Raw genomic sequence first — 15909 nt, 5'->3', positions numbered from 1 at the left:
AAAACTTGGAATATGTCTTTCAATCCTGACAAATCTAACACACTCACTATCTCTCTGTGAAAGGACGGTCTGGCAAATCCTCCTATCTACTTTCTTAACAATCCTCTTGAGGAAGTTCAGTCATTCAATCTCCGAGGTCTCACCATCAGCCATGGTCATTCTTGGGAAAACAACATTTCAAAATTGGCCTCCATCGTACAAAGTCCTTGCTTGGGACACTTGAACTCCTATCAAACCACAAGGCTTTGATCCACAGCTTTACAGAGTACTGCTCTCCTCTATGATGGTGCTAGGGACGACCTTGGGGACAAGGCAGGTTATGCAGAGCTTGTCTGACAGGTCAGAGAAAATGTCTCGTGCTTTCCCCAATTGTCTTTCTCGTGTCACATGAATGCAGGGCCCAATATACCTCAATAAGAACTGTACAATGATCATCCGTTTTGTGGGCGCTGGTGGCGGTAGTGGGAAAGGGGAAATTATTGACCGTCTTCACTTCTTTTATATTCCTGACCCTGTGCTTGTTTTCAATACGAATTACGAACCAGACTTGGTCTCCGTGTGAATTCTGTTTGTTCATGACGGTTTCATCTAACATACATTACATGACCAAAAGTATGCGGACACCCATTCTAATTAGTGGATTCGGCTGTTTCAGCCACACCCATTGCTAACAGGAACAGTACATTCAGAAAGTATTCCGACCCCTTCACCTTTTTCACATTTTGTTATGTTGCAGCCTTATGCTGAAATCGTTTAAATTCATTTTTTCCCTCATCATTCTACACACAGTACCCCATAATGACAAAGAGAAAACAGGATTTTAGAAAGTTTTGCAAATTTATTAAAAAGAAAAAAACTGAAATATCACATTGACATAAGTATTCAGACCCTTTGCTATGACACTTGAAATTTAGCTCAGGTGCCTCCCATTTCTCTTCATCATCTTTGAGATGTTTCTACACCTTGATTGGAGCCCACCTGTGGTAAATTAAATTGATTGGCCATGATTTGGAAAGGCACACACCTGTCTATACAAGGTCTCACAGCTGACAATGCATATCAGAGCAAAAACCAAGCCATGAGGTCGAAGGAACTGCCTGCAGAGCTCAGAGACAGGATTGTGTCGAGGCACAGATCTGGGAAAGCCTACAAAAAAAATTCTGCTGTATTGAAGGTTCCCAAGAGCACAGTGGCCTCCATAATTTTTTTTTTTTTGTATACAAGATCGAGGCTCATGAAAGAGCTAACATTAATCACACAAAAAGTCAAACCGACACACAAAACACAAAAAACAAGGGGAGCGGCAGACAAAATGGGAGGAGAGGGGGAAGGACACAAACACAACATTTGAGAGCAGGGACATCGGGAGGACTTGGGGGGGAGGTGGGAGAGGTATAAAACATATGAACACTGCAAGGACTCTGGGGTGAATTACCGGGGGTAGAAAAGATCAAGGTTTTGGATGGGGGAAGATAAGAGATGGTGGTGAACAGCTGTTTTAAAGACCTGGAGGGAGGAGTGGGATTGAAGGGAGTGGGGGAGTTTGTTCCAGAGGTGGGAGAAAAGGGGAATGAAAGAGTGAAGGTGAGCAGAGAGCCTAGATTTTGGCAGTTTAACCATAAGAGGGTTGCAGGCAGATCTTGTGCGACCTGAAGGAATATTGGGGGGACAGAGCACAGAGAGAGCTGGGGGAGCAAGGCCGGAGAGGAGTCGGTAGAAGACAGAAAGACCACCAACCTGCCTGCGGTGAGTGAGTGAAAGGCCCTCGGAGTTGACTTCATCGCAGGAGATTCCAATGATTCTGAAAGCTTTGGCCTCAACAGCGTGAAGCCGAGCTAGGTGTGAGGCAGGAGCACCAGCCCAGAGGGGGGAACAGTATTCCATTGAGCTGCGGATGAAAGCCTTGTATGTGGTGAGGAGCTCAGGTGTGCCAAGGAAGGACTTCGCACGACGGAGGATGCCCAGTCGGCGACTGGCTTTGTTGGCCAACTTGGAAATGTGGTTTTCCCAAGAAAGATCATGGCAGATAGTGAGACCCAAAATCTTGAGCGACAGAACTTCTTGGAGAGGATTGTTGAGAAAGTAGATGGGAGGGTTTTCCAGTCGGTCCTTTCGGAGAGACATTGTAAGAGTGTGAGATTTGTCAGGATTGAAAGACATGTTCCACTTTTTTGACCAGTCTGTGATTTTGTCCAGGTCTTAAATTCTTAAATTGGAAGAAGTTTGGAACAACCAGAGGACTCTTCCTAGAGCTGGCCGCCCGGCCAAACTGAGCAATCGGGGGAGAAGGGCCTTGGTAAGAGAGGTGACCAAGACCCCGATGATCACTGGTTGAGCTCCAGAGATCCTGTGTGGAGATGGGAGAAACTTCCAGAAGGACAACCATCACTGCAACACTCCACCGATCTGGGCTTTATGGCAGAGTGACCAGACGGACGTCTCTCCTCAGTGAAAGTTCCAGTGAAGGGAAATCATAATGCTACAGCATACAATGACATTCTAGACGATTGTGTGCTTCCAACTTTGTGGCAACAGTTTGGGGAAGGCCCTTTCCTGTTTCAGCATGACAATGCCCCCGTGCACAAAGCGAGGTCCATACAGAAATGGTTTGTCGAGATCGGTGTGGAAGAACTTGACTGGCCTGCACAGAGCCCTGACCTCAACCTCATTGAACACCTTTGGGATGAACTGGAACGCAGACTGCGAGCCAGGCCTAATCGCCCAACATCAGTGCCCGACCTCACTAATGCTCTTGTTGCTGAATGGAAGCAAATCCCCACAGCAATGTTCCAACATTTCGTGAAAATCCTTCCCAGAAGATTGGAGGCTGTTGTAGCAGCAAAGGGGGGGACCGACTCCATATAAATGCCCATGATTTTGGAATGAGAGGTGTGATGTTCAGGTGTCCACATACTTTTGGTCATGTAGTGTATCTATAAAGCCTGCTTGGCTAAATTACTGATTAGATAAGGTCGCATCACGTGATTTGGTTGCTTGACTGAAATTAAGATCTCACGTGACTGCCTATCGGTACTGAACTCGCTCTTCCCAATGACCTCCATCTGCATGGTATCATGGCTTCGGATGCAGGATCCGGCAGGAGGACCCTGTGGCGGGGATCTGTCATGGTTGTTTTGACACGACTCACCAGATTTGAACCGGGCAACCGGAACGGTCTGGTGATTGTAGCAATAGCTTCATGTCTAGTTTAATCCTGTTGATTTGTTGTTGTTGTTTTTTTTGTTTGTTTGTTTGTTTTTTGTACACAAAATTGAGGCTCGTGTAAGAGCTAACATTAATGACAAAAAGAAAGAAATGGACACACAAGACAAAATAAAAGTAGAGGGAGACAAGATGGGGAGAGAGGGGGCATCGCCCAAGTACAAACACAAGCACAACATTTGAGAGCAGGGACATCGGGAGATCTGTGGGAGGGAGAGGGCTTGGGGGGAGGCCGCGTGGGGAGGGGTGTGGGGGGTGGGCGAGGTAAAAAAAAACAAAAAAAACTCATAGACACAGCTAGGACTTCCAGGAAAGAAGTTGGTATTTCAGAAAAGTGGATCTGGGGTAAATTAACGGGGGTAGAAAAGATCAAGGTTTTGGATGGGGGAAGATAAGAGATTGTGGTGAACAGCTATTTTAAAGACCTGGGGGGAGGAGTGGGATTGAAGAGAGTGAGGAAGTTTGTTCCAGAGGCGGGAGAAAAGAGGAATGAAAGAGTGAAGGTGAGCAGAGAGTCTTGATTTTGGCAGTTTCAGAAGAAGGGGGTTGCTGGCAGATCTTGTGCGACCTCTAGGAGTATTTGGGGAACAGACCACAGACAGGGCTGGGGGGATAGGGGGGCTAGGCCAGAGAGGAGTCGGTAGAAGACAGAAAGACCACCAACCTGCCTGTGGTGAGTGAGTGAAAGGCCCTCAGAGTTAGCTTCATCGCGGGAGATTCCAATGATTCTGAAATCTTTGGTTTCAACAGCGGGAAGCCGAGCTAGGTGTGAAGCAGGAGCACCAGCCCAGAGGGGAGAGCAGTATTCCATTGAGTTGCGGATGAAAGCCTCGTCTGTGGTGAGGAGCTCAGGTGTGCCAAGGAAGGATTTCGCACGACTGAGGATGCCCAGTCGGCGACTGGCATTGGAGGCCAGCTTGGAAATGTGGTTTTCCCAGGAAAGATCATGGCAGATTGTGAGACCCAAGAGCTTGAGTGACAGAACTTCTTGGAGAGGATTGTTGAGAAAGTAGATGGGAGGGTTGTCCAGTCGGTCTTTTAGGAGAGACATGGTGAGAGTGTGAGATTTGTCAGGATTGAAAGACATGTTCCACTTGTTTGACCACTCTGTGATTTTGTCCAGGTCTGCAGAGTGAGGAGGCTGCAGACTGTCGATCAGAGGGATGAGGTATGGAGCGGCAGAGTGTGGAGTCATCAGCAAAGAGATGGAGAGGATTTTCCAGAGAGTCGGAGAGATCATTGCTGAAGACCAGAAAAAGCACAGGGCCCAGAACACTGCCTTGGGGAACTCCAGCCTTAACAGGAAGGGGAGATGAGAGAAATCCATTCAGGGCCACACGTTGACTATGATCAGAGAGGAAATCCGCAAGCCATGCGTGGAGATTTCCATAGATACCATAGGAGGAGAGTTTGGTGAGCAGAGCGGGGTGCCAGACCGTATCGATTGCACGTGATGTGTCCAGGGAGACAGCTCTAATTTCCTGTTTGACATTGAGGACTTCCATCCATTGTTGAGACAGCAGAAGCAGCATGTCCAGAGTAGAGTGACCTGGTCTGAAACCAAATTGATGATCAGAGATCAAGCCATTGGGGAAGTGGAAGGATTTGTTATCCAAAGAAATGATGGATTCCATGACTTTGCTGATAATTGGGACCAGGCTGATTGGTCTGTAGTTGCAAGGATCTCTTTTTGCACCTTTGTGTTTTGCGTTTTGTATTTACAGTAAATGTGGATTATGTTAACGTTAGACATGATCAATTATGTGTTTTATAATATTTGTGTTGTCTGCACACCCTTTGCCTGCCTGTGCTTCTGCTTGTTATTATATGGTGCTATACTTTGGTTATCTCTACTCCTTAAAGAAGAAGTTTATCTGTGTGAAAAGGGTATCCTGCGATTTCACAAAAATTATAAGTAATTTTTGAAGGGTATCCAGTATATGAATCATGACCGATATATATTTCATGATATGTATGGATGTGGGAATTTCTTGGATGACATTAGCCTCATTCTCGAAGGAACACAAAAAGCTATTAGAATTCTGTTGTGCTCAGTGAGTGATTGAGTGAGTGCGTCTGCACCAATTCTCATATATACTGTAATCTATATACCCCGGTGAGGCTGTAGATTGTTAAATGCTCAGTCTTGTTGTCAATGCAAGTTGAAATAATTTTCCATTCAGAAAATGTGAACAATCTTTGGTTTGCTTTAATATTGAACAAATGAGAAGTGCTTTATGTCCCATGAACCCGAGGGGGGTTATGGTCTCTGCTCACCACCAAGGTGTCCCTACTGGGTTATACAACTTGGGATGATTTGTTTGGCATTCTGATAAAAGTGAATTGGGCAAATTGGTACACGATTGGTACTGGGACTCCTGCAATTCCCAAGTTCAAATCCCTTATCCAGTTTACTAACGTCCTTGAAAAACATGCAATAGTACAGGCCAAGGGCTCAACATTTCATCGTTCATGAATTACCCGCCTTAACAACCTGTTTACCAATCTGATCCTCGCTTCTCACCTACTCTGCTAATTGACCTATCACCTTTCTCATTCCCACTTCATCCAAAATAAAAATGCGTCAAGTATCTAACGCAAGAATGGGACAAGGAATTTGAGGAAAAGGGGAGTGGAAGAGGGGTGGGAAGAGGGGGGACACAGCAGTCCAGCAAATGCCTTCACCAAAGCAGAATTCTCAAAGCCAGTCATTGACAATTCCCGGAGGCTCAGCGAATGCAATCGGTTACAAGAGCGTGGTAAGTAAGAGGCCAGAAGGCTGAGCCAGCGCCTGAGTATGCACACAGAAACGATCTCTCAGCTCAGAATGCTGTGTCCCTGTGGGGTTTTTGGGCTTGCATGCCCTGCGCAGCTCGCACGCTGCAATCTTGACGGATGAGTCCGACAGATGAAGGCCCTCTTTGTGAGATGCATCGAGAAAGACACAAAAAACCCACGGCCCTTCTGTTCCCTTTGCACCATGCAGGCCAAGCCTTGGGAAGAGGCCATGTAAAACAAGCAGGGCCAAAGAAGGTATCATTGCATGACTTCACTGGGAGAAGAAAACTTCTTCCAATGAAATTTGCATTTTTTTTATTTATTCCTACTGCAAAGTATTTACGTCACCCATGCCCTCAACTTGCGAAGTACAAAATTATTGTTTGCAGTCTCACAAGATGCCATTCAACCATGAGTCCTGGGACCAACATGAAGATTTTTGGCACAAATCATTCGCAAATCTTGGTGTTGCCTCTATCAGTGGAACTCAACCAATCAGCTTTAAATAAGCCAGGGTAACATTTCAATGTAAATCTATGCCAGACACTTCCTCAGGTGGAAAATAAACTCCACCCCTGGCAGAAAATTGATTATGTATTCAAGTTTATATACAAAAAGGCAATTTACATATCGAAGTCGTGAAGAAGTTCAGTCGCTCAAACTTTTTGGCCTCACTCTCAGCCATAAACCTTCTTGGGCAAACCACATATCTACGTCGGCCTCCAGTCATTCACTGATTGGGCATCCTCTGTCATGCAAACTATTTCATTGGCATAACTAAACGTTGAAATACTTACAAGACAGCCATCCTAAGCTTGATGGAGTACTGCTCTCCCCTGTGGGCTGATACCCCTGCCTCACACCTTGCTCAACTTGACGCCGTAGAAACCAAGGCCTTCAAAATCATTGGAATCCCCCATGATGAAACCGAGTCTCTGGGCTTATCAATTTCACATCACAGACAGGTCGGTGGTCTCTCTGTCTTCTGGTGCCTCCTTTCTGGATGCAGGGTGCACGTGATCTGCCAGTAACCCCCTTCTGGTGAAAACCCCAAAATCCAGGCTCGCTGCTCACCTCCACTCATTTGTTTCCTCAGCCACCGAAGGTGGGTGAAGGTTATGTTTTCACCGCTGTCTGTTTGTCTGTCTGTGAACAGGATATCTCAAAAAGTTTTTGATGGACTTGGATGAAATTTGATGGAGAGGTTGGGTATGTGACAAGGACGAAATGATTAGATTTTGGTGAAGATCTGTATCCGAATACTAGAATTTTTAAAGTGATTCTTCACTATTGAGAGACAGTGCCAAAAACGATATACAGCACGATACCTCCAAAGTTATGGACTGACACGGACGAAACTTGCTGGACAAGTTGGGTGTGTGACAAGGAAAAATGTACTCAATTTTGGTGAAGATTCATCCGGATCAGAGAATGTTTTTTTATTCCTTAAGTGATTTTTCACGATTGAGTGATCGGGCCAAAACGTCATATTGCATGATATTTTAAAAAGTTGTGGATGGATGACAAAACTAAGTGGATGAGTTGGTTAGGCAACAAGAAGAAGCCGGTTTCATTTTCGGTTCAAGTCCGAATCCAGATCCGGCCTATCAGTGGGATACAAAATGTAAACTGCTCAGCCTGGCAGAGTATGCTCTCTACCGAGTGCCATTCAAGTTCCCCTTTCTTCCACTTGCAGAACGAACTTCCTCAGTCTCTTCAATGTCATTCTTCGCTCCAGGGCTTCAAGACAGCTGTTCACCAACATCTCAGATCCACAACCATGATTGTTTGCCCCCATTAACCCCCCAAGCGTTTCCAGTTTTTCATTCCACGCCTGTGATTGAAAGTCTGTGGCTGTATCGATCTTGCTCAACCCATGCCCTCCCCACTCCCTATTTCTACTCATTCTTCTTCATATTCCTCATTTGTCCAAGTCTCACTATATTTTGTCCTTCAACCTTGTTGTTGTTGTGCCCACCACCCACCACCCTCTCTTTATACTGTTGGATTTTTAAAAATCGCAAAAGGTGGATTAAAAAAAATAGGTCCACGTATGGCACAAATGTCAAGGCTAAAGGGATTACGGAAGGAGGAGTGAAAAGGGAAAGGTAAAGTGTATCCCCATCATATAAACCCCTCTACAATCTCCTCAATGTCTTTTCCCTCCCAAACTCCCGTACTCTTCACTTTCTTCCCTATCCTCTCCATTTTTTTTTCTATTCTCAATTTATATCTCCTCAATAACCCTCCCTTTCTTTGTGTATACAACATGTAGATGGCCACAATGGGAAAATGCTAAGTTCAAATCTCTTGTCCTTGTGGATGTAATTTATGGATATTGGGATGGTGGAAGGTCGTCCGACAACAAATTCCCATCTCGGGATGACTTTCCACCAGCCCGGCATTACATTTCCCATCCATCAGTGATGAACCGCTTATACGTCATACTCGTCCTTGATGCATGGTACCAACTGCTTCCTAAGGACAAAAGCACTAGGACACAGTTCAATATGACAAATAAATATATTAAATATATATCTTGTGCAAGTACAGCAGCAAATAATAGGGCAGCACTGTGTACAACATGTGGAAGCTTCCACCACCCACCTCTTCGCCAAAAGCTACATTGTTCTTTGAACGGCATTGGAAGTTCGACATATGTGGGATATTAATTATTGATGAGACTGGCAACAATCTTTCCAATGTAAGGAAGGGTCTGGCATGGATTTGAAAAATATTATTTCATAAGGATTACAATCAAACAGCTTCACTGCTGATCCAAAATGCGATAAAATAAAGGACTTCAGATTTTGAAATGAGACATTTGCAAACACAGCAGATTGACAACTTACAATGAAACACCCACAACGAGAAGGCATGACAGCATAGCCGTAGCCGTAGAGGATGGCATGATGACCAATCATTCATCTGATCTTGGCAAGCCTGGTGTTCGATTAACGGTCTTTGTCTTCTACCCACTCCTCTCCGGCCTTGGTCCCCCCAGCTCTATCTGTGCTCTGTCCCCCAAATATTCCTACAGGTCACACAAGATCTGCCAGCAACCCTCCTATGGTTAAACTGCCGAAATCTCGGCTCTCTATTCACCTTCACTCTTTCATTCCCCTTTCCTCCCGCCTCTGGAACAAACTCCCCCACTCCCTTCAATCCCACTCCTCCCTCCAGGTCTTTAAAACAGCTGTTCACCACCATCTCTTATCTTCCCCCATCCAAAATCTTGATCTTTTCTACCCCCGCTAATTCACCCCAGATACACTTTTTTGAAATTCCAACTTCTTTCCTGGAAGTCCTTGCAGTGTCCATGTGTTTTATACCTCTCCCACCACCCCCCAAGCCTTCTCCCTCCCACATTTCTCCCGATGTCCCTGCTCTCAAATGTTGTGTTTGTGTCCAGACCCCTCTCTCCCCATCTTGTCTACCTCTCCCCCTATTTTGTTGTTTTGTGTGTCGGTTTGACTTTTTGTGTGATTAATGTTAGCTCTTTCACGAGCCTCGATCTTGTATACAAAAAAAAACCAAAAAAAAAAACCGTTAAGGTGTCTGCTTTAAGGTCTTGAGTTTGAGCCCCTGCTGTGCTGTTAAATAACACCAGGTGGTTGAACTCAGTCTGTCATTCTTCCGAAGTTGGCAAAATGAGTACAGTACCAGCCTACTGGGATCAACAAAGGAGCTCTACATCAGCGGCACAGCCGTGCTCCCAGCAATGATGCAACCAACAGCCACAGGCTCCATACGAATATATATTTTATCTAATCTTGGTTTGACCCCCCCCCCCCCCCCCCAAAAGTTTTGGTCTTTCCTACATTTGCCAAGTTCTCTTCTTGAAGTGAACTAAACTTGGTAGAAGCTGCAGATGGTGCTTTCGTATGTGGATATGGTACAAACGTGATGGCCAAGATATTTGATTAAAACTTGGATATTAAATAAAACTTTGGACAAATAGACATAGTATAAGGAATTTGAAACTGGGGTCCAAACATTATGAGCTGAGGGTTCATAAAGATTGGAATACCAGGTAGACCAACCCACAGGTCCCATGTTTGTAAACCTTAAGTGAAGAAATTTATACTGGCGGGATAGTCGAGAGCAGTGCTTCTCAAACGGCGGGTCATAACCCCTAAGCGAGTAGGTTTCCGGGGGTGGGGAGTGAGTCGCGAGCTGTCTGTGCCAAGTAGTTACACAAGTCCTAGTGATGTTCCCAACGACTCACCGATGTGAACTGGCATTCTCAAGCTTAGTAGTGAATAAAACTAAATCCAGAAACAGGCCGATAGATTTCGAGAGCGAGCTATGGTGTTCACGGAGTAAGACTAGTCCACAAATTGACATGTTTAATGCAAAAAGGAAATTAAAATGGCCCAGATTCCAGCCTTTTTGTTACTCCTGTAAGTCAGGATTAGCACAAATGTGAAAAGAAGTGAAAACAACTAACAAGTGAAAAGAAGTGGGGGAGGGGAAAAATCACAATAATCTGTGAAAATAGAGCACTTGGGAATGGAATCGTTTGGGGTAGAAAATATCAAGAGTATCGATGGGGATGACCTGGGGTAGTGCAGAACAGCTGTCCTGAAGCCCTGTAGTGAAGAATGGTCCTGAACAGACTGGGGAAGTTGATTCCACAGCTGAGAGAAAGGAGGAACAAATTAGTGGAGGTGAGCAGCAAGCCTGGATTTTGGGAGTTTAACAAGAAGAGGGTCACTGGCAGACCATGTGCACCCTAAAGAAACATGCGAAGGACAGAGCCAAAAGAGGGCAGAATGTGCAAGACGAAAAGGAGATGGTAGAATACAGAGAGGCCACTAACCTGTCTACGATGCGAAAGTAGCAGGCCCAGACACTCAGCTTCATGACAACACATCTCAATGATTTTGAGTGCCTTGCTTTTTATGGCATCAAGAAGGGCAGTGATCAGGGCAGTTATGCCTGCAAGCCCAAAGGGGAGAGCAGTATTCCATCAAGCTGCGGATAAAGACCTTGCAGTTGGATAAGTGTTTAGGTGTGCCGAGGAAGGACTACATGACGAAGGACAGGCAGCTGGCTTTGGAGGTCATCTTGAAAATATGGTCTTCCCAAGAAAGATCATGGCTTATGGTGAGGCCCAAAAGCTTGAGTGATTTATCCTCTTCAACTGTTTTGTTTAGGAAGTACTTTAAAGATCCCACAGTGTCATTTGTGAAGAATAAGCGAGTTATCACCGGCACACCTGCTAAATAACAAATTCTTGCGCAGACTGACTGCTTGGAGGACAGCGTTGGCAGTACCAACGCTCTGTGAAGAGTATGGCATGTTGATGATGATGATGATGATACTGGGTATAGTGGTGTACTCATTTTAAGTGTTTTAGTTAAGCAGCAATGGTTGTGGATTCAAATGTAGCTGAAGGCAGCAGTGTTAAGGATTTGGATTCTAATCTTGTGGAAACTGGAGCTAGAGTTGCAGGAACATTACCAGGTCACCGTTGTATTGTGTGGAACAACACAGGTGGCTCAACGACCAGGCAGCGGGCCTAATCTCCGGGTGAAGACAGTATGCCCATTGTGATTGACTAAAATTGACACGGCCAAGGATGGGCACTAAAATATGCTGGTAATGGTACCTATGAAGTGGAAGTACTCTTCAAAATCCCAAACAGATGTCAAACAAAAAGAACATGTTTGGTACAGAAACATGTAATAAATAGCACCGCAAATCAGGTGTAACCCCTCAGCCCATGCATGGTGGAAACCAATTTCAAGATGGCTGCCGTGGCGGCCATATTTAAAATCGCAGCGCGCCCATTTTCGAAAGGCACCTTCCTCTACTCAACCACAACACACACTGCAAACATGGATTTAATCGGACAAGCCGTTCTGCTCGAAATTGACGGAAACCAATTTCAAGATGGCTGCCGTGGCGGCCATATTGAAAATCGCAGCGCGCCCATGAACCTTCCTCTACTCAACCACAACACACACTGCAAAAATGGATTTAATCAGACAAGCCGTTCTGCTAGAAATTGACGGAAACCTATTTCAAGATGGCTGCCGTGGCGGCCATATTGAAAATCGCAGCGCGCCCATTTTCGAAAGGCACCTTCCTCTACTCAACCCCAACACACACTGCAAAAATGGATTTAATCGGACAAGCCGTTCTTGAAATTGACGGAAACCAAAAATTGACGGACGCCTGGACGCCACCCGTGACGACAATACCCCTTAGCCCAATTTGGGCTGAGGGGTGAAAACGAGTCAACTGTAAAGTCATATAGCCAGAGGAGCCCAACGCATGAATTGCGTTAACATGCATTTTAGCAGCCTAATGATAATACTAAGTGGCCACGCATGGCACTACTTTGCATCAAGATCAGAAGGCTTTGGCAGGCAGAACAATAATAAATTGTGATGCTCCGGCCCTCTTTGAATGAAAAACGACTCGGAATCCTTCTCGTGCAGGGGAGTTTGGCTCTCGTGAATCATGTGACTGCGAGAAACGCATCATTACCAAATCAAACGCATTTGGCTTTTCAAAACCTTTGAAGGTTGTTTTCAAAAACGATACAAGTATTTGATGCGTTCGGTTAGAAGGCTTTCTTGAAACGGAATCAAATTTTTCAGATCCATGAATAAAGACGAATGAATTCGTATACTTTCAGGTTTTGACAATAAATATTCGCTCTGCATTATTCAGAGATACAAAAAACTTCAATACGTCGCCTCTTGGAAAGCATTTTCCAAACGTTCTTTGCTTTAGAAAGATGCTCCTTTCATCAAAGACAAGGATAGTTCAAGGGGAATATATTTATACCACAATTGAAGTACAATTTTAGATCACTGGCCAAACAAATGAAATGTCATCTTCACCATTTGTCTGAATCCAGCTGTCACAAAAGAAAAGGCTCTACTGCTTTATCTATAAACGCAAAACTACAGAGGGTTTGGAGACTTAAGAATAAAGGTGAGTCCATGCTTCTCGTTGCATCTCAACGCCAATGAAACAGGTGGCGATGAACGTTTGGCAATGAGCGCATCATGCTGCGATGTCCTTTAAACTTGGTTGGGTGTCAGGGGTAGGGGTTGGAGAATAAAATGGATGTTTTTACGTGGTACCTGCTTCAAACAAGTACTTAAAAGCTCCTATAAACCCACAAACTCACATTCAACGCAAACTGACACTACCTTTGAGGTTCATGATAAATTGACATCCGATCGCAGTCGATTATTTTCATACAGAAGTCAAGGTTCATGGAAGGGCTAAGGATTATCAGAAAGTAGACGAGGGATACAGGCAGAGTCAAAGGCTAATAAGTAGGCAGGATAAGAAGGGACGTGAACACGGACAGCCCAATGAGGAAGAGGAAGAGCGCCTGGGGAGATAACAATTGTATTGTGAAAAATGGTTATTGCTTCTTAACACAAGTAACAATGGCAATGTATGGTACAACCACAGTTTACACCTTCTGTTTTCGAAACACTAAATTAAAATGGGTGGAAAATTATCTACTTCTTCAACAACCCAAATTATTCCCACCTTTTTCTGAGGTCGGCCAGGAAAAGTGTTTCACCCAACTGTTTCATGAACCGATCTGGCCAGGTCTCTGCCGTTCGACTGAAGATGATGATTTGGGCAGGATTTAGAAATCTGTTCAGGACGTTCAGGGCGAAATCTGTTTAGCTGGCGATAACTCACCTACTTTTGGTGAAGGATGCCGGGGGATTTCTAACGTCCACCAATTATGGCGGCAGACAGGATGCACATTTTAAGGTCCATCCAGGCGACGGCACACACATTATTGATGCCTCGCCCAGCATGTGTAACACAAGCATGACAGTCTGTTGCTGGGCCGAGATTCAAACAAAGGCTAAACATCTCAGAGGTGACTGGCTGGCAAATAGGAGTCAATGCTGGCAAATAGGATACCCTACTTAATGGCCATCCAACGATGCCTCATCATGCATGCGAAACACCAGGGTGATAGTTTATGCCTGGGTCGAGATTCACACCCAGGTTAGACATCTTAAAGGCACATGCACACACATGTATACCATCCTCCCAGCTCATAATAATGCCATGCTCATAATGCCATGCCACACCACATGCCATGCCATAATGCCAATGCCATGCCATGCCACACCCAGCTCATAATGCCATGGCAAATTATACATCAAGGAAATTATGCCATTTCATTGGAACTTGTGCCTCACATGACTTATGCAAGACTGAAAAACCAAAAACAAGTTTAACCTTATAACCGTGATATAATTTCTGAGCAATCTTGTACTTTTGCATGCATGTCACAATAACCAAGGCCTCTTCACTCTGCTAGTCACAACCGCCAAGCATAACACAAAGTTCAACAGATTCCTTTATCTATCTATAATTCCAGTAATCTCTGTGTGTCTGTGTGTCTGTGTGTCTGTGTGTCTGTGTGTCTGTGACCGCTGTTTCTCGACAACCACGGGTCCGATATACTTTTAACTTGCCAGGTATATTGCTGGGGACCCGAGGATGTGCCTTTTCAAGGTTTCATATTAATCGGACAATTACTTACCGAGCTATGTCCAAAAAACGATTCAACCAATCAGAGAGCAGCGAGCTATCACGTGTGCCGAACGTGGCGATCAGACTCTGCCTCGGACGGCACATTTGACAGCGTATTCATTTATTTCACGTTGGAAAACGATGTTGCCGTTAAACTATGTTTTAAAACGAATTCAAACTGCGATTAAATTAAAACGATTCATCGTAACTGCGATTTGCGAACTTCCGGACAGTGAAGACTGTCCGGCAGCACGCTTTCCGGCAGCCAATCACAGAACGCTTTGTTGCGTAGGCGTGGCCGATGTGAGACGAGCGGAGCTGAGCGCGTTACGAGCTGACCGCCATTACGGTACGTAATTCGATTTCTTATGCGCATTATTTCTCCCAATTCAGTCAGAGCGAAGGGCGGAAGCGAAGAGCGTTGTTTTTTTTGTTTACGGGCGTACGGGCGGGGTAGAGCGTACGGGTAGCGTTTTTTTTTTTTTTTGCCAAGGAACGGGCACCCACGTACGGGCAATGCCCTAGTCTATCTATAATTCCAGTAATCTCTGTCTGTACGTTTGTTTGTCTGTGACCGCTGTTTCTCGACAACCACGGGTCCGATATACTTTTAACTTGCCAGGTATATTGCTGGGGACCCGAGGATGTGCCTTTTCAAGGTTTCATATTAATCGGACAATTACTTACCGAGCTATGTCCAAAAAACGATTCAACCAATCAGAGAGCAGCGAACGATCGCGTGTGCCGAACGTGGCGGGCACACTCTGCCTCGGATGGCACATTTGAGAGCGTATTCATTTATTTCACGTTTGCAAACTATGTTGGCGTTAAACTATGTTTTACAACTAATAAAAACGAATTTGCGATTCATTCGCTTTCCTGCGCGTTTGTGCACGCGATGGCGATTTCTTTACCAAACTCCGGAAGCCGTTCGCTTTGGACCAAACCATTGCATGTAAATAGAGGGGGGGGATTGTCACCACTCGCAAGCCGTTCGCTTTGGACCAAACCATTTCATGTAAATAGAGGGGGGGGATATAATTTTAGATATAGATATAGTACGGGCATGCCCTAGTCTATCTATAATTCCAGTAATCTCTGTGTGTTTGTTTGTTTGTACGTTTGTACGTTTGTCTGTGACCGCTGTTTCTCGACAACCACGGGTCCGATATACTTTAAACTTGCCAGGTATATTGCTGGGGACCCGAGGATGTGCCTTTTCAAGGTTTCATATTAATCGGACAATTACTTACCGAGCTATGTCCAAAAAACGATTCAACCAATCAGAGAGCAGCGAGCTATCGCGTGTGCCGAACGTGGCGGACACACTCTGCCTCGGATGGCACATTTGAGAGCGTATTCATTTATTTCACG

General features: G+C 45.0%; 2 protein-coding genes across 3 annotated transcripts in view; one reads left to right on the top strand and one right to left on the bottom strand.

Moving 5' to 3' along the window:
* LOC137431586 (hyccin) overlaps window positions 1-15909 on the top strand; it is a 576074-nt gene that overhangs the window by 325984 nt on the left and 234181 nt on the right. The window lies entirely within an intron of this gene.
* Window positions 1-15909, bottom strand: part of LOC137431580 (unconventional myosin-IXb) — a 232539-nt gene that overhangs the window by 154654 nt on the left and 61976 nt on the right. The gene's annotated exons all lie outside the window — the stretch shown is intronic.

Source organism: Myxine glutinosa, chromosome 7 (assembly GCF_964187855.1).
Source record: "Myxine glutinosa chromosome 7, kmMyxGlut1.1, whole genome shotgun sequence".
NCBI lineage: Eukaryota > Metazoa > Chordata > Myxini > Myxiniformes > Myxinidae > Myxine > Myxine glutinosa.
The sequence above is the reverse complement of the archived record's forward strand: the minus strand, read 5'-3'. Positions and strand labels throughout refer to the sequence as shown.